This window comes from Stegodyphus dumicola, chromosome X1 (genome assembly GCF_044657685.1).
Source record: "Stegodyphus dumicola isolate Sdum_Otavi_A_Nest chromosome X1, ASM4465768v1".
Classification (NCBI taxonomy): Eukaryota; Metazoa; Arthropoda; class Arachnida; order Araneae; family Eresidae; genus Stegodyphus; species Stegodyphus dumicola.
Genome location: NC_140780.1, coordinates 237959380 through 237984532, shown reverse-complemented (window position 1 = coordinate 237984532; position 25153 = coordinate 237959380). Strand labels below are relative to the sequence as shown.

Below are 25153 nucleotides of genomic sequence, written 5' to 3'. Positions count from 1 at the left end.
CAAAATAATTATGTATGTAAAAATGATATCAGTGCTGAACAATCTAGTAAATATTTTGATAATAGCGAAAATTTTGTATGTAAAAATGATCTTAGTTCTAAAAATTGTGGTAATTATTTTGAAAATAGTAAAAATTCTGATAGTAAATTACAGAAATTGTTGAATGATTATAACCATATATTTGCAAAAAGTAAATATGATGTTGGTTGTATAAGGGTTGAACCTCCCAGAGTTATATTAACTTCTGAATTACCAATAGCCTATAGACCATATAGAGCATCTCCTAAAGATAATAGTGAAATTAAAAAACAAATAGATGAATTGTTAAAAGCTGGAATTATTAAACCTTCTTATAGTCCTTATGCTGCTCCTGTAACTTTAGCTTATAAGAGAGACGAGCAATCCAGAAGCAGATTGTGTATTGATTTCAGGAAGCTTAACCAAATTACTAAAACTGATTCTGAACCTATTCCTAGAATTGATGCTGTATTAGATCAATTAACAAATGCAAAAATCTTTTCTACATTGGATTTGGCATCAGGCTATTGGCATATAAAATTAAATGAAAAGGATACTGAAAAATTGGCATTCACTACAAATTTTGGACTGTATGAGTTTACTAGATTACCTTTTGGTTGGAAAAATTCCCCAGCTGTTTTCCAACGAGCTCTTAGACAAATTTTAAACAAATATCAGATTCAATTTGCTTTAAATTATTTTGATGATATTATAGTATTCTCTCCAAATTTTGATGAACATTTAAATCATCTTAAAATAATATTTAATATATGTGAGAAAGAGAATATAAAATTAAAACAATCTAAATGTAATTTTGCTAAAGAAAAAATAAATTTTCTAGGATATGAAATTCAAGCAGGTAAATACCAGCCCAGTAATGCAAATATAGAGGTTATTAAGAAATTGCAACCCCCTAAAAATATCAAAGAATTACAAAAATTTTTAGGAAGTATTAATGTTTATCATAAATTTATTCAAAATTATGCTAAAATTAGAGCCCCATTAACAAATTTACTTAAGAAAGATACTCTTTATAATTGGACTGATGAATGTCAAAAAGCTTTTCAAAAATTAAAAGATGCATTGATTTCTAGACCTATTTTAACTTTTTTTAATCCTAAATATCCCTGTCATGTATTTGTTGATGCGTCCAAAGAAGCTGTTGGTGCTGTTTTAAAACAAGAACATCCTGATGGTAGTTTACATCCAATTGCTTTTCATTCTAGAAAATTAAGATCTTATGAACAAAATTATGCCATTACTGAGCTGGAATGTTTATCTATTATTGATGCAATTGATAAATTTTATTATTATTTACATGGTAACCATTTTACTGTACATACTGATCATGCTGCTTTAGTTTGGCTTAAAAATATAAAACACCCTACAGGTCGTCTATTTAGGTGGTCTTTAAAATTATCTATGTATGATTTTGATATAAAATATAAAAAAGGATCTACTAATGTTGAAGCTGACATGTTCTCTAGAAATCCTATGTGTCAAAATTTAAGATTGCAAGTTAATTTATTATCATTAGAAGAAATAAAAGAATATCAAAATTTAGATAATGTTTGTAATACTAAGTATAGGAAAATGAATGATGTCTTAACTATTAAAAAACAGGGATTGTACAAAATTGTGATACCCATGTCTCTACGTACGAAATTACTTGAAAAGGCCCATATACAATTTGGTCATATTGGTGTATCATCTATGCTAAATTTGTTATCTCCACAATATTATTGGCCAGGAATTGTTCAAGATGTTAGAAATTATTGTAAACATTGTGAAGTATGTCAGTTTAATAAGAAAAGTAAACAAAAGAAATTTGGTTTAATGCAAAATTTACCATCAGTTAGTGAACCTTTTGAAATATTATCTATTGATACTGTAGGTGGTTTAAATTATTATAATTCTACCAAAAAGTATATTCACATAATTATTGATCATGAAACTAGATATATCTGGACTTTTGCTTCCAAAAGTGTAACTACGGATACTTATATAAATTGCTTAAAACAAATTTTCCAAATTCAGGTCCCTAAAAAGATTTTAAGTGATAGGAACGCTGCTTTTACATCTTCAAAATTTAAGCACTTTTTAAGGAATCATAATGTAAAACAATTGCTGACTACTGCAAATAGACCCCAAACTAATGGTAAAACTGAACGTGTTAATCAAACTATTATAACTAGATTAAAATGCAAACTAAATTCTTATCACGGTAATATAGCATGGACAAAATTACTACCCCAAGTAACTGAAGAGTATAATAATACCCCTCATTCTGTAACAAAATTTCCTCCATCATATTTAATGTATGGAAAATTACCTTATGATTCCTTAATTCAAAATCAAGAATTCTATCCGTCAATAGAAGAAGCCAGAAAAATAGCTCAAAAGAGATCTGATGATTATCATAATGTAAATAAAGAAAAATATGATATTCATTTTAAACCTAGTAATTTTAAAATTGGTGATTTAGTAATGTATGAAGAATTTCAATACCCTAATACACGTAAATTATCTCCTCCATTCTCAGGACCTTATAAAATTTTAAAACAATATTCTGAAGTTACTTATGAAATAGATAAACCTAATCCTTTAAATAAAAAGAAATCAGAAATTGTTCATTCAACTAGATTAAGACCTTTTAATCCAGCAAGTGAGTTTAAGTTAACTGTCCGAAATAGTAGAATTCCTATCTCTGTTCAAAATTAAAATTAATTTTTTTTTAAAATTCTCTTTTAAACATTTTCCTGATTATGACCTTTAATACCTGATTTAGACTTGAACCCTAACTACGACAAGTTATTTTCCCGACTATGACAAATTATTCTCCCGATCTTGACCTTTTATATCTTTCACATAATTTGAATTATTTTGTAGCAAAAATTTTCTTCTTATTGTAGGATAATATTTGTTTCTAATTTACAACATTATAAAAAAGACTTTAACTTGATTATACAAGTTATCAGTCTTATCATTTTGATTTTATATGATCTTTTATTTTTCTAACACCACTTTGAGGTAATGTACAATGCCAAAAACCAGTTACCTTCTATTAGGCAACGGAGGGTTTTCAATATTTGTACTTAGCACCCCCCAACCATCAGCAAGTAATCACGCTGATCTGTTGGCGAGGAAAAGCCATAGTTTTACAGTCAAAGTGTTGATGTTCTAGTGTATAATTGTATTATTTATATTGAATTGTTTTTTGAATAAGTATAATATTTTGTATTGAAGTGTAAAACATGTCAATCTTTACGATGAGAGGAAAAAATGCATCATACTTGTGGACTATCTGGCATTTAGAGATTTTACCAGATATTTTCATTCTATTCGAACTCTTTTTATGAAAAGGACTTTCAAAAAACAAAATGGACATTTTTAACAAAATTGAGGACTTTTGCAATTATAACTTATTTATTTATCAGTATTCCATATTTATTATGTTATAGTCTTAAAATTAGTCATATATTGTATATTTATTTATAACTCATTGTTTTAATGTTCAAAATTTCATATGCTATAAAGTCAAAATTTTATATGAGAAAGTCATGAACTATGATAGACCATAGTTAAAGCTTGTACGCTATGTTCTGGATGTTTTCATGTCTTTTCTCATACTTTTGCTTCACTCCTGTACTAATGCTTTTCTCACCCCGGCCTCTCTTTTTGACGGGGGGGGGGAAGATGTAAAATAAAAATAAAAAAAAAAAAAATACGATGGCTTTGCTCTTTGCGAACCAGCAACCTTTAATTAATTTTATGCAATTCAGGATCGTCCCCTAACCCAGTACCTGCTAGAACATTCACGCCTATTACATAACCTCCTCATATAAATGCTGCGTCATAAGTTTTCTACATTTTTCTAGAAGCTACTCTGTTACATAACCATTCATATAAATGCTGAGTCATAAGTTCTCCTAGACAGATGCCTTCTCGCCTTCGTCCTGCTAACGCTTCCGCTATGCTCCTCTTTCTTTGTTAGAACGTTATGATGTATTAAAGTTTAAAGTCAGTCGTATCTAATAGTTCAATTACTGAGTAAGTTATTTGATTAACTTCATCTGGAAAAAGTCATCTGCTATAAATTAAAATAAAGATATGCTTGCTGTTAAAAGTGAAAAGTCCTGAGTCGTCATTTTACGTCAATCATCCCAGCTTCGTCAACCATCTGCCAGAACGTGTAATGGAATAGCCTCACCATTCGCCCACGATGTGTTACAATAACTGAAAACATTACACACATATATATATTATATATACAAATCATAGCTATTAAAAGGCGATATATAATGTATATATATATTATATTATTTTGATCGAAGCAAAATTATACTTTGAAAACTCGACGGCCGTAAAGAAATTCGAAAGACAGTAAGAATAACTTCTGTTAATCCAAGTCGTTATTGTAACAGTTCGAGATGACTTGCATTATAAGTTATGGTGTAGTCCAAGAGATAAAACCAACAATAGGAGAATGTTGCAGATCTGGGATAGATTTGATAGAACTCATTTTATAGGCAATTGAATTTTTCGCTTCCGACTATGTGGAAGGGCCTGCTAGATAACTCTTAACACATTAAGGGCAATGGTCATTCGCCAATGACTGACATTATACTTTCTGTCAGTGACCAGGGTTTGACGACATACATTTCGTCAAGGCAGCGTTATTCACTGTTGATCGATGATATACAATAAAAAAAAATGATATATTTCTACCAAATCTATCTTCGTTCAAATTTTACATAGATCTCCAGCTATCAGCATATAATTGAAATCAGATATCCAGAGATCAACGGGAAAGAAGACAAAAGAAGTTTGATGCTTAATGTGTTAAATATTCTTACAACCAGCAACTAAAATTATAATTAAAAGATCGAGAAGACCAAGACCCAGCACTACCAAATCATAAACAGGCAATGAAATGTCACCGAGTATTTCGATCATAAATTCTTTTATTAGAGATCTGCTGTCACCTTATGGTCAGTATGTATGGTAATGAAGCATAAAATGTAATGACAACATTTGTGTCACTACAGCTCTAAAACTGCTTATCCGTAAAACTGGATAGTGTAAACCGTTGAATTAAAGGAACTAAAATTTGTACCTCTTTATTAAAAAGTAGAAAATGCAAATTGGATTTAGTTTTTTAGACATCCACTTTATTGGATTGAGAAGATGGATCATGTAAAGCACATTTCAGTCCACTTAGTTTTGCCTTGCAGCATTTATGTGGTTTAAAGGTATAAGGAAAACCAAAACCAACATATGATAAAAAATATGTCGGAAAATCTGGCTTAAATTAGGCCAAAATATAGCGTATGGTGAAAAATTAAATCAAATTAATTAAGAAATTAACAGTTCTCATGCTTCTTTCCTGTAGACAAAAACTCTAATGCGGTCTGGCCCAATATTATTGAACACATTTAAATAGCTTACGAGGCGAGAAATAACGATTAACATTATTTTGTGTAATAAAAAATAACAACCAAATGACAATGTCACTCCTAGAGCAACCAAACCGTTTTCATACCTGTTCTATTTTTCAACGATCTAATATAGTATCACTCCTACAGTAAGCAAAGTGCTTTCGCCGCTAAAGTACCCAGTTGAACATGAACAATAAACCAAGTTCGTCTAGCCACTGGTTATAAAGTACTAGAGGGTGTTTTACTATTTTGCACCCAGAATTTAAGACACTATCCACTTTCTGGATAATCATTGGTCAAAATGCAATTTTCTAATTCATGAGATAAAGCTTTTCCATTTTATTTCTTGTAACAGAACTCCATTGACGTAAAAAAGCTTCTCTAAGGTAATCAACACTGTCGCAAAACACTCTTATTTTGCGCTGATTATACAATCAAAAGATTAGAACTTACTGAATGCTTTAGTGTTTTTAGTTAGGTGTGTATGCAAAAATTTAACACGGTTATTAGTCGAGGGAAAAAAGGTGGAAAATGCAATAAATAAAGTAGTATATTCATAACATTTTCTATCATAATGACCATCTATCTGGTAAGAGGTTTATACTACACCGAATAATTGTATTGTTTTTGAGTTGAAAAAGTCTTTTAATGCTATTTTAAGATCCTTCTCATCATCGAAGATCTGAAGTAGGAAGGTGTACTGTAGGGGACATAGTTAGCAAAACACCGTGAGTGGGTAATGATTCCTAAACAGAGTCTAGTAATTTTTTCCAACTGATTAAAACAGCTTGATGCTTGGCATTATTGTGATGAAAGTTCGTATCTTCGCGACTTTTATCTCGATGCTTAGGTTTCAGTTAATTTCATTTGTCTAATCACTAGTAGCAGAGGTTAGCATTTATAATTTCGTTACATGCCTGCAAATTATTTTTTTAATATCTCCCTACAACCTTCACAAAATCGTTCGGGGAAGCAGTCATTCTTTTGTGGTTGATAGCACATTTCTGCAACACGTAATACAATTCTTCGATGTTTAACATTACGATAAAATACTAGTTTCTCATCTACCGTTAGAAATGGTTCGAAAAATTGCTTACATCTGTAATGCGAAATCGAAGATACACAGGTATCAACTCTCTTTTCTTGTTGCTTCGCAACAATATGGCATAGAACCAACTGAATGAGCCTCGTGATGAACCCAGCTCTCCACATCGTCTTTAGCTGGTTGTTGCAGCAGCTTGCGTTTCCATTAACTTGTGGTTGATTGGATACGGCTCATTTTTGATGATTCCAAGAAGAACTTGGTCGAAAAACACGAATGTATGTACAGAACTTGAAAGATCTGTATACCATTTGTCTTCATCTGTGAATTTCTGAAACCATTGGCGACAAGTGTTACTGTCAACTGCAATCATTCAATACACTAGATAGATACTACGTAAAGCCTCGAGTGAAATATTACATTTATCGAACACGTAAATTAGAAGCATCTAAAGTACTGCTGGTTATGTCTTGTCCATGGGAACTCAAACTGATCACAAACGACAAAGCGCAGCAGCTACCTGAGTGATGTTCCTAGAATAGAACCACTCAGTATGAAAGCATATTTTCCAAGAAGAATAAAAGGTCTTTTAATTGGCGAATAGTCAAAAATATGTCCAGGATATAATACTATTTGGTCACAGTTATTGCAGGGGTGGTAGGATCTTATGCCATCTCTTTCTATCTTCCTACTCCGAAAGTGCTAGATTCTGAGTCGAGTTACAGTTTTTATAATGTCTCGACTGGCATTAATTTCACAAATCTTGTAGTCGTTTTTGGTGGTATTTCCTCTAAATATATACCTTGCGATGGCATTTGTATTGTCAAGAGCAATTTGATTATTATTGACCTTTTATCTTTGAAACCTTTTATTTATTTTGCGAGCCTGACTGCAATTTCGTTTTCAGGAATGCCAACGTGAGCAGGCATCCACTGAAAAAGCGCAAATCTCATTTAAATTGTAAAATTCGCTTATTTGATGCTGAATATCTTGAGCAAGTGCTGATTGAATTTTATATTGCCTCAAAGGTACATCTGGAGTCACAGAAGACAAACCATTAGCTTTTTCCATATTTTCAAACAGAAAATATTAATATAAGGCTTTGTTTATTGCTCTTAGCTGGTTAGTTTGTTTATTGCTCTTAGCTGGTTTGAGGCGAAGGTGCTTGTGTCAGTTTTATGGTTCACGGCTGTACCATTCGGTAGTATTATATGTATGCCAGCTCCGCCATTTCGGATAGTTTCGCCAGCTGAGTTGTCAGGATTAGCATGGGCGAGGTTACTTCATGATATTATTTGTGCAGTCTTCATACCCTCTGCAATAGTAGTTGTTAATTTTCTTTTTGAACATGGTTCAGTGAGGTTAGTACAAATTGCAATGTTCTTAGGGATAGTTGTGAAGGGTAAATGTTCTTTGAATATTGAAAGGGTGCAATAATCAAGACCGATAATTTATCTTATTTCAAAATCGAAATGTTAAGTAGATGATCTTTTAAGTCTGGTTTTCCTGGATTAGTTCTCAAAGGTGTTTGGTGAGATATGTTCAGGATCACGGCTTCTAGCTTTGTTAACGAAGCTGGCAGTTTGGTACTTTCTCCTGTTATTAAAAGCTTTGAGGCCACATTCTCGAAACATTTTTTTCGTTCTTGGAAAAGTTAACTGCATTTCCAATGATTTTTGCCGCTCTGGCCTGCGCGGTCTCTAGGTAACTGAGTGCTGTGGTTAAAGCATTGGCCCAGCTGGGATGAGTTACTCTAGTTGTGGTCTAACTAGGTATGCGACGGTTGTTCGAAGAGGTTTGGGATTTTCTCCCCAGCTACTGCTACATAAGCGTTTTAGAATATTTATTTTTTTCAGAGCTTTATTTCGGCAATTCTTGATTTGTTTGGTGAAGCATAATTCAGAATCAAGTTGCACCCCAAGGCAGTTTGGATTATCTGTCTGCTTTAGAGGTATATTATCCATCATGATGATGGGTCTCATATAATTTATGTATTCGATTAGTAGTGAAAACTATGAAGAGTGATTTTTGTGGATTAAATTTCCCGTTGAGGTTCTGAGACCAAGTGAAACTGTTCTTTAGAGATTGGTTTAGAACAAAAGCAGATTTATGAATGTCAAATATGTCAAATTGCCAAATCATCTACATAACAGGCAATTTTGGCGTTCTCAAATAGGTGGTGAGGAATATTGTTAACATACAATAAAAATAAGTAACGTGCTAAGAACAAAACCCTGGAGCACGCCCGACCAGGTATTCCTGCTTTTCGAAAGAGCTCCACTGAATCTAATTTTAATTTCCTGTTTCTGAAGAACCCAGCGGTCTAGATAAGTGCATTCTTGCTTATCGAAAGAGCTCTATTGAATCTAACTTTAATTTCCTGTTTTTCAAGAAGACAGCAATCCAGATAAGTGCATTACCTTTAATTCCATATTTATGGACAATCTATAAGAGCTTTTGCCTCAATACTGAATCAAAAGCAGACGACTTGTCAAGAAAGATAGCAGTAGCTTTCCTAGGAGAATTTTCCTGGAAGGCATCAATGATAGCTAGACACAGACAGATCAGCTGATCGACAGTTGAAGGATGTTTTCTATAAGCATCTTGGTAACAGCTTAGTTTTCTTTCTTCAGTAAGAATTTTCATGATTCTAGAGTTAATGGTGTATGCAGTGATTTTGCATAGTATACTAGGTAATGCAATAGGTCTACATTTTTTAGCCTAAAGTATTCTTTAAATTTTGTTATTGCAAATCGTTAAACTCTTTAGTACTGTGACAAATTCAGTGCTTTTAAGCATTTGAGTTTCAACTCTGCTGCTAAAAAAAATTCAATCATTCAGAATGATCTGAATTTTCAAGTCATCCAATAAGAATTTGTATTTACCAAATGGGTGCAACTTTTGCAGATACCCAATAAAAACTAAATTCCGTAAAGTGTCAGCAAACATGTACGTACCCTCTTTGAGTGAGGTTTAGACTCCCGTTAAAAAGCATTTTACTATCCTTATAAAACGTACACAGCAAACTACACTTTACTGCTTTTAGTTACTTCTTTTTTCTTAAATTAAAAAAAAAGTGCTCTTTGGAGTTTTCGATTCACCCTATACAATTAAAACACAAAGAAAATATATAAATTATAACAATTTCTTTGAAAAGCATAAAGGCAAGTACGCTGACAGTATTAGAAAAAAAAATCATTGAAAATGACAGTTTGTATATGGTTGTCGTGTTCGGCTGAATTCTTTGTAAAAGGAATTTGGGTTAAAAATGTCCTATCGTTGACGGGAATGGTTTGGATGATATTTTTGCTGCTTCTAATCGTCGTCTTGATCTTGGATCAATTTCGAAATAAGGCTCACAAATGTTATGTCGAAGTATTCATTAAATATAGTATGCATTCACCAAACATTAGAGAGAATATATTTAACGGCCAGACCAAATTATGTACTATACTGTTTGAGTCAATATTTATTACTGATGCGGTCGGCAGCTTTCTTGTAATAGAAGTAAATGATTTCGCTTCTTAAACCACGTTTTCATTTTTTAGAGTGAACCACGAGAAAAACTCAACGTTTAGTCTATTCCCATTCCGTGCTACCGGAGCGTGGGAATGCGCAGAATTTAATGCATGACTCAGCGAAATTTGCGGTTAGACTTCTTTCTATTTTTATTATTAAAACTGCGGATTGAGCGTTTTGGCCTTGATCCAGAGTCAGGTTTGCGTGGGAGATTGGTCATATTGCCTGGCATAACATATTTGATTTTCCAGGGTTGCGGATTTAGCTATAAAACTAGCTACATTTGGTATTATAAGTCTACCATATAGCTAGAACATTTTTTCTCCGGCTTTATTGCTCAATTACTTCAGTCCATCGAATGCCAAAATGACATTCCCCTTTCACTGAGTGTTTTTAAAATTTTGTTTAAATGATGCCTTTTAAATAATAGCCAAAACTGGAAACTGAAATATGCTGTTCTATAAACATGCGCTACAGATATAATTGATAAACACAGATATAGTTTATCATATTTAATAAATGTCTGTAACTTATAGGTTTCGTAAAATACAACTTATAATTACGTTAATAAATATAAATAAAGAAACCCTACTATTGATTTCGCTGCCTTTATATAATGCTCCTCAAAACCATTTTTAATCACCTGATTTTAACCGGATCTTAGCTGTATTTTGCAGTCTGAGATCAAAGAATTCTCTTTCCGCAAGGCTGTAAAATTCTTTAGGGGGAATCCCTTACCAGATCAGGAACTCTGAAACAACCACTCATCGAATTACTACAAATCATGTTATTTTATAAAACACTTTAATTGATTCTAGCTATGAAAATATCGCTTTCTGTTAAGGTGGTATTTATAGAAAGGACAGATGAACTACTTTTCTTTTCTTCACAACTTAGATTTGAAATTATATTTGATGCAATATTGTTCTCGTAAAATGTAAGGGCTACGTTTTCACTTTTCTTCCCACATATTTAATAAAATTTAAAATACGAAAATGATCCTCAGTTATCGACAATTTCATATTTACAGGGTCTAATGAAACCCTGTTTTAATATTCGTAACTGATAATAGAAAAGAAAATGGTGTCCTTTGAAAACATCGCGGAGAAAACAGCGCAAGGGGTAAACATCGTCGTACAAACTATGGTGGAGGGAAAAAAAAAAAAAAAAAAAACATCGCAGTTGCGAAACATCTTCGTGGAAAATAAAGCAGGTTAAAAACTTCGCAGTTTTAAAGCATCATCGTAGAAAGTACCGTGGTAAAAAATAAAGCACTGAAAATCATTGCATGACGATAACATGGCAGACATGTTTTCATATTTTAAACGTTTTGAATGAACTTTCGAAGTACTAACCCAACTTTATGAAAGAGATTAATTATTAATGGACTTTATTAATTGACTATATAAGGTTAAAATTCAATTAACTGTTAGTCGTAGAACACATTTTCTACCCATTTTAGTTTTGTACTTATTTTTTTATCAGGTTTTGTTTTCTTTTTTAATAAAAGTGTATTAGTTGATTTAAACATGTGGAATATAGAGATAAAAATATTACTTATTATTTCTTGTGCTCTCAGATCATTATACTATAGTATTCTAGCTAAATTAAAGGTACTTGACTGCTAGAACCTCATAGAACTGTAAAGAGACTATTAGCTAAGTTCTACTGGGTCAGTAATAACAACAGAAGGGTTAAAATACCCTTTTATTTTAACTCAAATATATTCACATGATAGCCGAACTTGGGGGTACAGAAAACCAGTAATTATGACTTAAAAGCAGAAAATATAAAACTAAGACAAATACTAAGTTGGATAATCAGACGAAGCTGCACAGAGTTATTTAACGCGTAGTTGGTATTGGATAATATTATCGGCGTAGACTAACAAGCAGTCAAAATGCACGGCCGTTAAATAGAAAGCTTTAATTAGAAGCAACAACATGGCTGACACGCAGAACTGTCTGAAGTAGCTCAGACCTCAGCTTAAACAGTAGTTTCTACCCTATTTTGAATAAAGCGGGAACCTGAAAACTCATTCTGGCACGAAAGCATAGATAGGAAAATGAGGAAGTAAAGGAAAGCTGTTTTCAAAATCAAAAATTACTGTTAGGAAAATGAAACAATACAATGTATTTGTATATTACAATACAAATACACATTTAAAAATTTTAGTCTGTAAACACATGTCTGCGATGTTATCATCATGTGATGATTTGTAAAAGCTTTATTTTTACCACAATATTTTTATGATGTATTAAAATTGAGAAATGTCTTAATCGCTTTACATTCTACGACGATGTTTTATACCACGATATACGATGTTTTCTCTTTGCTTTCTTTTCTCGCACGATGTTTGGGCGACGATGTACCTTTTCTTGCGATGCACACTACCTATGTCTGCCTTCACGTTGTGGTATCCTCGCGATGTGCCTTACCTCTGCGACATTTTCGTCCGAGATGTTTCCTCTTGTAACCATGAGAATCCGGGGAAAAATAAAAGTATTTATAGTATATGCAAAGCGTAAATACGCGCCAATTTCCTTCTTAGAATGTCCTCCTCTCAGGTCCTCGAGTGCTTTGCCATAGATGCACGCAGGCTATATGCATAATACAGGTGTTTTTTACTTCCTTGTACGAAGTAAAAAGGAAGTATTGTAATCGCGAAAAGTTTCAGGCAGCATATTTCAACGAAAATATCCATTTTGACCGCTATCGAATGTAATTTAACGATGTTTTTGCGTGATATCTGTACGTAAGGACAGAATAAAATACTCTTTTCCTTCAAAAAAATTATAAAACTGCTTTAAAATTAATTCTGAAGAGAATTTTTCGTGGCGTCTGTACGAACGTATGTACGTACGTGCGTACGAACGTATCTCGCATAACTCAAAAACGAGTAGCCTCAGAACGTTGAAATTTTGTATATAGGACTGCTATAACATGTAGATGTGCACCTCGTATTTTGGTTGCAATCGGCCGCACCAAACGTATATAAATATATTTATATATATATCCACTCTATTACCCGGCTCAGTGATCTCAGTTTCTTTACTCTTATATGTTTGTAAATTGTACATTTTTTTCTTTAAAAATGATTGAATTATATTGTTTTTATCTTCCGGTTAAGGATTTTATTCCTTTAGTAAATTTATGTGCAATATTTTTGAAATTATCAGCAATTTGAAAGTTGTTTAATTGCCGCTAAGCCTGTTTTTAATGGCTGCCATTGATGTTTACATTTGAAACAGGAGACTAGTGGATTCGTCGCCAATCTAGAGAAACTTAGCTTCGCAACAACAAAGATAACGCTTTCATTTATTATTGCCAATTAAATCATGCTTAATTCTTTCTGGAATTTTTTCGAGGAAATAAGCGTTTGAGATTTACTTCGTAATTTTTAATATAGATATTTTGAGTTTTTATGTATTTTTGCCTTCTCGCGAAGTAAGAACTGAATTAATTAAATGAGAAATACTCAATCGTCTGTGAAAAACTGTTTCTTTTTTTTGTTTTGTTTGCTTAATTTCTTTTATACATAGTTCTAGCCTTATTATAGTATTTGAATAGAACATGTGGCAACGATTAGATAATTCTTTAAATGATATACATTTTGTGCATTCTGAGTTGTAATATGAATGAAATATAATACTGTTAAGTAAACCTAACGCCAAAGTGTCGCTATGGTAAACAAAATGAATTTTAAAGAGTGCATTTATTCTATCGTGGTTTATGCGCTGTCGGCGAAGTAGGTTTAATTAAATCTAATAAGTTTAAATAAAATGCAAGAAAAAATGCGTATAATTTAATATTTCGTATAAGGAAGTCATGTGGTGTACACATCAAATTTTTTATTGATGCAATACTGTATTCTATAATCTACTTATGAACACCGAATTAAAAATTAAATAAAAATTTATTAATATAATTATTTATTTCCGGTTCTCTTCCCAAAATTTTCTGCGGGTTTACATGCCTAGGATACTTTATGAAATATTAATCTCAGTGATTAGAGAGCCTATCACATGTATTTTATCATGCCTCTATGATAAAAAAACTTGGCACAAAAAAATTATACAGCGCTGACAGCAAATTATTCAAGATATTGAAAAGTAGACTATATATCTTTTGCAGCATTTTTATTTTGAAAATGAAGTTATAGAATCTCGTTTTCTTAGGTAACATGAACAACGACCTCTAAAAGTCTGTATGAGGAATAATTCTTAAGTTTCACTGATGGCAAGAAGAAGGGTGTAAAGAATCAATAAAATGTAATAAGTTTAGCATAACTGCTCACAGGATAATTTAACGCGCAGGAAAGCTCTGACTCGTAGAAGTCGGCAAAAACAAGCTTATTGGCAACGTCCCGGAAATCTAATCGCTAGTAATTCAAGACAGCAACATAGCTTTCAAGCAAGCATATTACACTCTAACATCATCTTCCCAAACTGTCCCTTAAATATCACTTCTTTCTACCTCATTTGAATATACGCGCGCTAGCTTATTAACATTCTGGCAAGAAAGCATGAGTGAAAATGAGACTGAAAGGAAAGTTTCTTTAAACTAATTAAATAAATCTTCACAAAGTGAATGGCTGTTAAGGCTTGCTTTTTATTCCTTCATGTTCATTTTCCCTTAGAAACTCTTTGTTAGATTTTGCATATTTTAAATTTAACGACATGAATATTTGGAATTCATTTTCCAAATTTAAATATTCATGTAGTGTTGACAAACTGACTTCTTTCTGAAATCCAGACATTGTTCATAGTTGAAAAAAATCTTTTGTGCATGTGCTAATGCATTTAGTGAATAATTAGACGTACAATCAGCTTTATTTAAAATTTGTGGACATTTTTCAATGGCGGACGAAAACTCGAAAGCAGTTATAACTCTTGGACTGTCCGGGCTAATCTAGGATGTCTAGAAATCCCTTCTGTATATGAAATTAAAATTACTTTGAAATAAGGAAAGAAAGATTATTCATTTTAAGAATTAGAAATTAGCTAAAGAAGTAAAAACTGGTCTACAATACATGGTTTTATAATGTTTAAAATTTTCATCTTAACTTTTAAAAAGAATTATTAATTTCTGTATTTATATCATACTTTAGTAAATGAAGCTCTCTGTCAATCATAGCACTTCTTTCTAATTTATTCAGAATAGTTAGAGAGCATGGAAGCAATCGAATAAGGTTAATCATTCAAATCTTTGACTCACACAAATTTTGATAAAGATTCAGTATTCGAAAGCTCCAATTTTCGCTCTTTTTGTAACATTGATCTTTCGAATTTTAATTTTAAAAAGCGTTAAATAGCTTAACTCAAAAATTTTAGAAAGATTAGTTTTATGACATCGAGTAAGAGAGTTCATTAAAAATAAATAAATAAAAATAAAATAAAGGAAAATAAAAATAAAATTAAAACGTAATTGTTGTAATTTTAGGGGACTTAGTCTAAATCATCAGTATCATCTTGGGGCAGCTGTCAACGCCATCACTTACTTTTTGGCGAAACTTAAACATTATATGTTTAGTGCTTTTTTGTATTAACTCTTGAAATAATCCCATTTCTCCGTATTTACATTTTAGTTTAGATTTTTCAGTTATTATCTTGCCTAATAAGTTCAAAATTATCACATTTTCAGCGCCTTTTTAAATCCATAATTTGAAATGGGGCTGAAAAATGTAAGAAATCTTAAAAAGTATTTTTAATTAAATTTGATTAAGGAACTGAACCTCTAATTTCAAGAATTTCAAATTTACACTTCATTTACTAAATTTCATTTGTATCTTTTTGATGAAATGAAACAATCTTTTTAAACTGTACATTTGATTTTCATTAAAATATTGATTCAAAGTTTCGCTTTTCAATACCTTCTAATATTAGGCAATTTTTTTCTTATTATTCTTATATGAAGGAGTCGGGAAAGTAGAAAACATTCGAATTCGAATTCGAGAAGATTTAAGGTTCCTCTCCTCTCTAATGGAGATTTTAAATCTTGAACCAGCTTTAAGTTGTCAGATTCAATTTCTGTTAAATATTCGAGAAAAAAGAAAGGGAAATTTTGTGTACATTGAGCAAATATTATTAAAAAATTAACATGTTATTCTTAAATCTGTAATTAATATACTATATTTGAATATAAATACGTACAGCTCATGTATATCTTAGATGTACACTGAGGAAAAAAGATGGGACAGTTCTATATCTCCTGTTCTACTGGGCCGATTGACGAAATTCAACTTGCCATTTTCATTTATCGAAAACATGACTTAGGATATGTATTAGATTTATATATAGCATTGCTCTAATATAGGTATTTTGACACAAAATCAGACATTTCTGAAGTGACATGACAATTATTTTCCCATATTTCGATTCTACGACTCAAATTACGCTAAATTGCCAAGTTTTGTAAAACTCGCACGAGTAATTTTTAAAAAACTAGCCCTAAAAATTTTAGTTTCTCAGTGTTACTTGAGTTTGGTATATATTTATAAAAATCTCTTTTTTTGCTAAATTTATTCGATTTTTCTTTTCACATGTCAAAATTTATGTTCACTCCAAATAGCATTCGTCCATTTTTTATGATTTATTTTTAAAATTTGTATTTTAAAATTTTCGAAAAAATTTTGAATAAGTTTAATTTATAATTATTAAAAAATATATAAAATTTTTACCATCAGCTTAAACTAGATGTATTTCTAAGCATACTTGCAAAAAATTAAAATTTTTTATTCAAAATAAAAAAAAGATATACGTGAATTTATATATTGGCGCGTTTTGAAATTTGGCATATTGCTGAAAGCGATAAAAACATGAAATGTAGGTACTTTGTTAAAATTATTTGAAAGTAAGAACGATGTGATTTTTTTTCCGTTCATCCACAATGTAAATAGGTAGGAACGATGTGAACATTTATCCACTCCTGCACAACGGAACGGAAAGAAAAATAGGTTGCCATATAATAAGAAGTTCGCCGAGGGAATTATTATTGGCGCAAACTGAATAAAAATGGGCCAAGATAAATTTTTAAATTTCTCCGTAAATTTCACACCAAATTTTACAAAATTTAATATTTATGCATAGTTTGGATCGTAGAAACGAAATATGGGGAAAAAACTGGTGTTATTTCAGAAAAAGTACCATTTTGTGTCAAAATATCTATGTTAGAGAGAGCAATGCTATATATAAATCTAATATATATCCTAAATCGCGCTTTCGAAACATGAAAAACGCAATTTGAATTTCGTCAATCGGTCCAGCAAAACGAAAGATATAGAAATGTCCCCCTCCCCCCTTTTTTTCCGCAGTGTACGTATAAGGTAAAAATAAACTTTAATTTGGTAGTTACATCTTAAGTTACTGTTGATCGTGTTTAGTGTCAATTCTTTCTATAACTCTTCTTGACAGTTCATCGCTAAAAATACATTACGAAGAGATGTCGCAATATGAGATTTTATTTCCAAATCATTCAGTATTTTTTCTGATAATTTCAATTTAAACAGTCGAATAATTCCCTTAGAGACTATAAGTTCACCAGCGGGGACAGCAACTTTCAGATTTAAAAAACTGTAATTTAGCTCATGAGCGAAAATATTTTTATTTATTTACTTACTTTTAGTTCTTCCAAACTGTATTAGAATTTTTCTCGAGAACTGGAATCCAGAAATTTAAAGCGCAACATTTTTCTAAAATCCGGAACTTAAGATTTTCCCGCAAATCTCGAGATTTTTCGTGATGAAATTCTCAAGCGTAGTTGCTGGTCATAAATACTTTCAGAATGAGTGACGAGATTTGAAAGACCTCCTTCTCAGTTCGAAAATCCCCGCATTCAGTCATTTCGAAAATTCAAATGGGCTCCAAGTTTCTCTTCCAGAAAAATTGGAATTTAAATCATGCTCATTAGCAATTCTAATCAAATATTAACGCCATTTTTTATTTTATTCATCTTTCGTTATCCGGCTTTAGATTTTGGAGCTCAAGATTCCCATCCTGCTATGTCAGTTCCTTTTGGCAGCAGAACACGGATTTCAAACTCTTGACTGGCAGTCTTATTTGAAAGACAATGCGCGTAAATATTTTTCATCCAAGAAAGATCCAAACTGCATACGGGGGGAAAAAGATCCTCCTTACTCCTTTCGCCTAGCTGTCAAGGCATTTTTATGATAAAAGGAGAAAAGAAGCATCAAGAAATCCTTTGAAGTTTTATAGGTCTCTGAACATTCACGATAGAGGATATTGCTTTGAAGTTTTAATAAAGTGATTTCTGAATTAGAATATTAAGTCAGCTCGAAAAAATGAGCTGATAAGATAAAAGATGGTCTTTATGCAGCTCATTTTTAATCTATTTTGGACAGAATAAAAGAAAATTTAGATAAATAGAATGCTAGAATGAGAGAAATCAAACACTCACTTTTGTTTTCATTTGAAATGCAGAAAGATAAGTGTTTGATTTCTGAACTTAGAAAAGTAAGAAGCAGAAATATAGTATGAAATTTTGACTTGCTATGTTTTCATTAAATGAAAGAAGTACGGTTGATTAAAATCGTTCTAAGGATAGACTGTAAAAGAAAAGGTTATCAGTAGTGTAGCTAGAATGATTACTGTACAAAAGTAGAATTGGTATATGAGAGTTAGGTTTGGTTTATGCCGTTGTTAGATTTCTCAAATTTATAGCATAAATTGAAGCAAAAATATAATGCAAGCCTATGTAAATACATTACATTTCTTTCTAAGATTTTCAGTGATCAAGCCAAAATCCCTGAAAAGAGTTCAATTTAGTGAAATTAGCGTATTGAAATTTCTTTGATGTTTAGGAAAAACTTTTTTAAAAAATAAAAGCTATTTTACAAAATTTGAGTTTTTGTTTATAACTAGTTTAACGAATTTTTAGAAAAAATATTTTAGGTCATTTCCATCTTTCGCCTGTCGATATTGGTATATTAAAATATATGGAATAATTAAGTTGCATCTAATTAGTAAAACAAAACATTACGAAAAGTATGATGTGACATATTTTTAATCAATATAATTACTTCATTTTGGAACTAAAACATTATAGTAAGAAATTAATACCACTGAAAAAATAATTTTATTACACTAAAGAATAAACGAGATTCTCGCAAGGCCGTGTTGTTCAAGTTTTTGTAATTTTAATTCATAACACATCTCATACATAAACATATTAGACTGAATTATAAACTAAGTATAATTAATCAGGTAACAAGCAAAACGCTAATAAGCAAAAATATATACATTACATCAGAATTCTAAATGTTTACATAAACGTTTCTCGCAAGGCCTGCCGGGAAAAAGATGTCAAACGTTCTTAGGTCAGACGATTGCAAACGAACTCTAACAATGATTAATTTTGTTTTCAGCATCCACATACATTTTTCAATTAAATACCACAATAGTGATTAAATTTTGGAATAATTAGTTTAATACGGTTAATTTAAGGCGTAATTTATCGGATGCACAATGACAAAATACTACTATTAGATCTGCATTTGGAATAAATATTTTGTACTCTTTTAACTCATTAGACATTACGAACACTGATATTAATTAATAGCAAAGCTTAAACGTTAAAATACTTACTCAATACATATACCAGTGCAAAGTGCATAAGAATAATCTGCATAAAATGAACAAAAAATATTTCAAACAGTAATTGTAAAATTTTTCTTACTTACCTCCGTTATACAGCCAACAGGCATTCAGCCATGTTTTTTTCTGCGACTAGCTTTCACACTTTTCTCCTGATTGGCTGATCTCCAGTCAGTCACGTGATTCTTAGAAAAGAAAGGTGTTGTAAAGTAAAAAAAGAGGTATACTGTAAGTCGTCACTTATTAAACTGACCGTTGCCTGATCTGACCGTTGCCTGATTAGTGCGTTAAAATACAAATAAAAACGACTGTAAGTGAACTGCTCAGAAAGGCCTGCATTAATTTTCAAAAGCTTCTTTTCTTGCACTAAACAGCCTGTAAGGATTATGTTAATTTTATTAACAGTTAAAATTTGAGTTAACTTCCTTAAACATCGCTTCTTAATTTCCACTTACTACTTCCGGCCAGAAGGTAGTCTTAGAATCACGTTTGGATGCAAATCGAGGAAGAGCGGTATTTAACCGCGAAGTTCTACTGTCTTAGGGAGAGCACGCGTCCGCCGTTTTAGGCTACTCTCTCTTAAGCTATTATTACGCTCGGCCGTACTTTAGGCCCTTGATAGCTTCGCAGTCAATTAGCGTTAAGGGGCCAACTCCGTTAGAATCTTGATAGCTTCGGCTATATCTTTTTTAGCTAAGATTAGTTTAATTCTTAGTTTCTTAAGTTCAAGCCCGAGTGTCGGCTTTATTGTGCAACTCCAAGACGGAATTCTGTTAAACTTTAGTTGGAATAATAAAGGGTTGTTTCACTCTTCTCACTTATTGTTTTCTACCCCACGAACACAAGCGATTATTCGATTACTAGCTCTTAAGACTCTTCACATTCAACTGTAACTTAGAAGTAGTACACAGTATAGAATCTTTATAAGCCAGTTCACAAACTCTCTAGTCTTTAACTAAACAATGTTTGTTTGGCGGTATAATCGAAATTGTTTCATACCAATGATAAATTATTTTCAGAAAAAAGAAATCTGCCTACATTTGAACTTATTGTCATTGAATTAGCCCTTAGCCATATGCTTCTTATTCTTGTTGAGCATTGTCATTGTTGAGCATTAAAAATTCTATATTTTATTTTAATTTACAAATAACATGGTTTTTTTATGCAGCTCGCTATATTTTTGTGCTCGTAATATGCAAGGATTTCCCTTTCTTTAAGCAACATAGTAGATTTCTGGGCTCTGGTAATATGCAAGGATTATTTTCTTAGCATTTAACCATTGAAACGTCTTCTAGCGCAAAATTCTGAAGGGCATATACTGAACATTTTTTATTTTGGCAATATTTTATATGCTGAATATAATATGTTTATGTTTAAGATAATGATTCACATGCCATAGAAAAGGAATTTCGTTTGGGAATTTTGAAGGATATTTTGAATTTTTAGATATAAAAAAAATTACTTTCTACCTTGATGTCAATGGACATCTTTTCCAATGAAAAATTCTTATATTCTAGAACAAATCAACGAGATTAATATGTTAATAAAATTTATCTCAGCTAGTTTTAGTGTGAACACAAATTTATTTTTCTCAAGTAGGATTTTTTCCACCATGTTTATTCAGATATTATTCTTGGCAATAAACACACGGGAACAATAAGTCATTTTCATCGAAAATGGGACACACCTTATGAGAGAGAAACACCTTCTTATTGATTTCCATTTATTAAAGGTAAAAATTTATAGTTCTGCTAAAGGTTTCTACTATGCTTATTTTCCAGTCTGAGGAAAAAAAGATTAAATTTAAGTGTTTTTTTAAGTGAATTTCCTTTGCCTTATTCCGTGCTTGAGACATAAAATTCCCCAAAACTTTAACGGAACTAAAATTGAGTAGGGAGACCCTTTTTATGTCTCTAATGCAGTAAAATAGCCATAGGTACTTCGAATAATTGTGAATTAAGGAATGAACGTGCATTTTCCTTAACTTTTCTTTTCCGAAGGCTACACAAATTATTTGAAAAAGCCAACAGTCATTTAATCAATTTTATTTGAAGCGTACTATAATAAAATTGACGAAAAATTGGATCTTTCGAAAGTCCAATATATTTTAACCGATAATATCAGCAAATAAACTTGTATATATCCTCATTATTCAGAGTGCTATTTAGAAAATATAGGTTTATGGTTTTCATTTGTTTTATGAGCTTGAGCTTGTAAACATAAACTAACATAAAAAAAGATTATTTGAAAGTAAATTATAATATGATGTTCTAACTTGAATACACAATATGCAGATGTTATTTTAAGAGTGTTTGTAAATGAATTTTAAAAGAACGAATGACAGAATGTTGAAATAAATATTTAAGGAAACACAGATTTATTTTAATCAACACTGAACCGAATTAAGTTTTCAAATAAAATTTTAATTGCCGTTATGTTGTTTTATTGATTTATAATGTTTTCAATATGCAGTTAAATAAAATTACCTTTTTTATGTATAGTTCATATTTACTGCGATTTTACAACTTTTTCTGTTTTCTTTATAGAATTCAGGTGTTATTGCAGACAAATTGATACGGCATGTTTCTTGAATATTTACTCCTCAACAATATCACTTCAAGCTTGTAGCCGAGTTTAATATCTTTGAACTGATTTCACATATTCATCTGCTCATAGAGCATAAAGAAGCAGTTGAAAGAGTATGGGCATATATGAAAGTGACACCTGTTGTTTGATATACGTATAAATTTCTGTCACAGGTAAAATCTATTCTCTGGATTTGCATAAAATGTTGTACCATGCCTGATCTTCACCCAAGGGATGATGTTACACTTCCAAGGATTCTTTTTCTGTAAATTTATCCCCCCTCTACCTCTCTACGTCCTAGGGTTCTACCTCTCTAGGGTTCTATGTCTACAATGCTTTTCTCCTCTTTTCTGAGTCCGAAAGTTCAAGCAACTCTGATATACGGTCTATTGAGATCTGTTTAGATTCCCAAGGGGTACGTTTGTATCTCATTTAAGATGAAATAAAGAATAGATGATTTGCCTAATTTTCATCGTTTATTTATTTCCAAAACGCTAATTAAATGAGGAATTTAAGACAGGAAACAATAAAGCCAGAAACACTGTTGTGAGTATAAATAACATCATTTATCTCTCAGATATGCACGAACGAAAGACACAGTTGTAAAGCTTGAAACTGAGCTTAAATACGAACAACGTGAAAGAAAGTTAACAATTCACAAATGAACGAAGATGTTATGTATTTTATGCAAAAGAATTGTCTAATTTATTTCTTTAACAAAACAATTTAACATGAAAAACTAAGTTCAAAGCATAAAGAAATTATTTTTTCTTTTCCGCTAAGTCTGCTTTACCTTCTACGCTATTTTTAGATGGAATATTTGTTTTCATTCCGATCTGCTTCACTAACTGGAGCTATACAGTTTTCTTTTAATAAATTCCTATTATTATCTCGTTTATGACTTTGTAATTCATCAGCAATATCGTTAGAGGGCACCGTGTGCTTGACCTCTTGAAGACTGAAATTGTGATTTTACTCAGTAAATTGAGCAAAACCGAGTAAAGACACAGGCTTAAAACAGGATTTCAACTCAGGACCTTCGTATTCCTTCACAATTAAGTTGCTCTTATACATTAAGCTATTAGGTGGAGATAATTGATTTGTATAATTTCCATTTAAGGAGGAAAGTTGAGACCGTGACATTGGAGATCTGTAGACACAAGGCGCTTTAGCTTTGTAATTAGATCAGTTAATCCTATACACTCCCTATTCTTTTTCGGATAGTTAGCTTTTCTGTTTCGGATAGGATGAGTTACAACCAAATTCTAAAACAGTTGTAGGACCTCATGTCCCAAAAGGCTAATAATTTAGTGACCTTTTTAGCCCTAAAAGGCTTAAAAAGCTAATACTTTAGTGGGATGCCACTATGTTTTTTTTTCAGAAGTTTCCTAATCATATGAATCCAGTAACTGCTTTTTTTTATGCATTGGGACTAGAAATCGTCTACAGTATTTTCTGCTTAAGAATAAGAATCGAAACTGTGAATACAAATAAGAGTGTTTAAGGTAAGATATTTAATCAGTCAAATATATTAATAACAAGCGCCTGAACAGACTCCTCTGCAATAGCCTAAGACGTCTTTCCTCTTCCACCTTTGTCGTTTCCTACATGAAATTTTCTTGAATATGAAATAATTCTTTCTGAATTCTCATGTTTTTCGCCAGAAGTTAAAATATAAGTAATTTAAATAATGTTTTCACTATTGTAGGAAGTTGCCACTTCTTTATCTTTAATGATAGCTCCTTTTATGTCATCCTCATATAGTTTGAATAAAAGTTGTATCATAGATAATTTAGCCACTTCTATCAGTCTTTGTATTCAGAGACTTGATAATTTGTGTGTAATCTTCCAAAAAGTTAATTTAGATCATATTTTTTCTAGTATATAAATTCACGTTCAGCCATTATTGTACTTCATTTTTGATTATAAAACTGCACAGAAACTCTTCAAAGCCACAAAATTAAAAACATTTCGAGTTTAAGAAATGTTCAGATTTTTGCTGGAAGCAGAGTGAATCCAATGCAGAATTTAACGATGATCAAATATCGAAAGAACTATACAAAAATTATGAATAAAATTAGATTTACTAAAAGCTTTTCTTTCAAAAGTTTATATATATATTTATATAATAAAGAATTATATAATATAGTAAAGAGACATATTTGCAATAAAAAGAGAAGTTTTAATTCCTATTTATTAATTACAATTTACCATCTATTCTTTTTCGAGAGAAAAAACATTGAGATATGACGTCTTACTCTTGCTAACAAGATTCCTGCAGTGATATATTGTAAAATTACTGAGTTCGAATTAATACCACCAAAACGAATTGCGCCAGAATTCCGGTGTGCTCTAAATGTCCATTCGTTGATGAGTCTGAAGGGACAAGTCTTGATACTAATGAGAAAAAAGATTAAGCCCTTGTAAGAAGTTGATGGAATAATGTCCCCCAGGACATCCTGACCTCATTCCTAAGGATAACTAATGGTGTTTCGGGTAATGAAAGGACACTCTGGTTTTTGCTGGGTAATCAATGTTATACAGCGGGAGCGAGACATGTTCTTTGCTACGGATGGGTGCAGAGTCTAGTTTCTGTAAGTCCAAGAATCTCTGATGTCTAGAATTGGCAATCAGTTACAATTGATTGACATTTAAGATAATGGTCAATTTGAAGAAATTTGTTGGCTGCTCATTCTTTGTAGACTTCAATCTGTCAGAGAAAGAAAAGAGACAGTTTTTTAGTTTATCGATTTTGACCTTGCGTTCTGTTGGGAAACTAAACAAATAAAGCAAAATAATTTTGAATCCTTATTTACGGCTTTCGTTGCCAGCGTTTAAGAGTAATTATGAATGACAATTATGAAACAAGCAAAGGGCTTTTAAACTCAAAGTTGCAATAAACACTTCTGTATTGTAATTCAGTAAAATTCTATAAGACT

At 31.5% G+C, this 25153-nt stretch overlaps 1 long non-coding RNA gene across 1 annotated transcript in view; it reads left to right on the top strand.

The window, feature by feature from the left end:
- The window catches only part of LOC146993452 (uncharacterized), a 200375-nt gene extending 177694 nt beyond the window's left edge, over positions 1-22681 (top strand). The window contains exon 3 of the long non-coding RNA XR_015038712.1: positions 22175-22681. This is a non-coding gene — a long non-coding RNA (uncharacterized LOC146993452). The remainder of the gene's footprint in view (positions 1-22174) is intronic.
- Positions 22682-25153: the final 2472 nt, after the last annotated feature.